A 2563-nucleotide genomic window follows, 5' to 3' on the forward strand; every position below is an offset into this window, starting at 1 on the left:
CTTGCCGTGTCTGATGGGAGTGAGGACTGGAAGTCCTTGCTGAATAAATAACTTATGAGGGGCCGATATACTGAGGCCGCCCAGGATGCTGCTTTTTTTTAATTTTTTTATATCTGCCCGTCTGCTGAATGTGCCGCAATAGCCAAAAGGGAAATGAGGTCGTACATATATACAAGTGTTCACATGCAGCCGGAAATATGGCTACAATTTGGTGGTTTCTATCATTTCATTGTGCTATTGACAATTTTCTGTAAAGTCATTTTTGAAATGACCCTGAGGTTCAGTCAGTAAATGAAAGACTTGATTGACTTGATGTAAAAATCCAATATTAAAGCAGTTCTGCTCATTGATCCATCCCATGACGCACAAAGGCCAAATGTTAGTGTTGCAGAATCCCTTAACGAGAAATCTCAGCTGTCATTGGTTATGGGGGGTTACAGATGGTATAAGATTACTTTATTGGTGATGCAATTCTACTGTGTTACGGTATGATCCAAGCTTGCTCAGAAGATTAACGTTGGTAATGGATGAGCTGTGAATCTGCAGCGAGTAGTTAAACACTTCTGTTGTCTGGGATCAATGGCCAGTGAGGAAAAAACACTGCATGGGACCTTCTGTCCTTCATGTTCAGCTGCCAACGCCAGCCAATCCCCTGTCACTTAAGTGTGCTATAATTGGCTGGACCTTCTTGCCTCTTTGACCAATCCTTTGGGCTTTTCTGCCTTAAGACATTATTTTTCAAAACATGGCGATTGTAATCTTAAAAGAAATATTATTTTCAGTCATGGTGGCAGTTAAGATAACGAAAACAGATTAATTCATTTTTATTGTGCCTAGTTTTAGTGGATTAGAACATATCAAGCATAGAAATCATCTGCAGATGTCCAGTTCAGAATAAAAGCAACCTTTTCTTTGCACGTCGATACTAATCAGACCAGGGGCCCGCTGCACAAAACTAGGATAAGGGATTAAGCCGGGATATCTTGGTTATCCTGGTTCAGTTTATCCGTGATCCGGTTGCACAAAAGCGGGATAGGGGGCAGTAGGATATGTTATGGTATAGGTAACCATGGAGATTCATTCTGTGGAGTGAGCCTGCTCCAGACCAGGCTCAGTTCCAGGATCTATTTAATCTCATCCCTTATCTCAGTCAGCAGTCACCACAACCGGAAACCAGTAGTTATTCCACTGCCCACTACACATTATCACATATAACTAGACCCACTGTCATTATTTAAACGTTTGTGATCATAAATTTCAATCATTTTGGATAATTATGAGTTTAGGTGATGTTGCTATCATTAGGTAATTTACAGTTTCCCATAGACTATAAGGCTATATATAAAATGACGTAGTATTAGAGCCACAGAGAAAAAATAAAAATTCTCAGACTTCGAGAATAAAGTCATAATATTGTAACCCGTTGTTTTAGAGGAGGAGAGTATTAAAGTACGTTTTCCTAGCAAAAGATCTGCATTTTGTTCTCATATTATTCCTTCAGTGAATGTATATGATCTTTCGTTGGTTAGGGTTAGGGTTAGGTAAATGCTAACTAGGAGGAACCAGGGATCGAACCGGCAGTCTTGCAGTTGCCAGTAAACCTGCTCTACCTCCTGAGCTAAACCCCCGAGGGTTATGGTTAGGTTTAGGTCTAGATTTACGTCTGATGCTCTCATAACCAGCATAACATGACCACGGCTCTGTGTAATACGCAGGAAAGCATATGAAAACATCGTGCTTTACTTTTCATACTTTTTAGTACGAAAGCTGAGTGAGAGCAGCCTGACCTCCTCGTATGCCTCCATGAGGGTTTCTGCCTCCGGCGGGGAAAAGTATGCCGCTCTATTGGCCATGGTGCATCAGTGAATCTGTGATCGGCGGCGGGGTCTATTTGAGGGAGGCGTGAGCGCCACCTATCCAGGATTGGTTTCACCTGGCTTGATGAATCCGTGTCTGCTCATCCTGGCTTGGTCTTCGTGCAACCAATTAAGCCTGGACGCTCTTGTTTTGGATCGATTGAGCTCAGCTCAGTCACTTATCCTGGATGTCTTAATCCTAGTTTTGTGCAACGGGCCCCAGCAGTCAAACTGGCTCAATCTTTAGCCCATTGCCAGAAATGCATTGTGCTGCTGAAGCGGATTACTCCTGGAACCGAGCCGTTCCGGCTGTGCCTACATGTACCAGGATGCATTGCACTCGAGCGGCAATTTCACTACGGCTCACAAATAATCAATATTCCAACACATTTTGTATGAAGGAATATTCTTACAGCTTAACCAAACAATACAACTGTAGACTTCCTGAATTCAAGTTTCTCTTCTAGCAAAACACACTGAAGTCAAACTGGACTTACACTATAACCAAGATGGGTTAGGTGAGTTTTAGCTAGTCTCCCCACTGTTCCAACTATCAGCCAAAATAAATTCTTCATTCACTGAGTAACGTGCACTACTCACAAAAAGCTAGGGATATTCCACTTTCAGGTCAAATCTCAGGATGAACCTAAAATGAACTATAACCTTTACAGGTGACCTTAATTTGACCTTCTCTAAACTTTTGAATG

The sequence above is a fragment of the Eutrigla gurnardus genome (genome assembly GCF_963514095.1).
Source record: "Eutrigla gurnardus genome assembly, chromosome: 7".
NCBI classification, from domain to species: domain Eukaryota; kingdom Metazoa; phylum Chordata; class Actinopteri; order Perciformes; family Triglidae; genus Eutrigla; species Eutrigla gurnardus.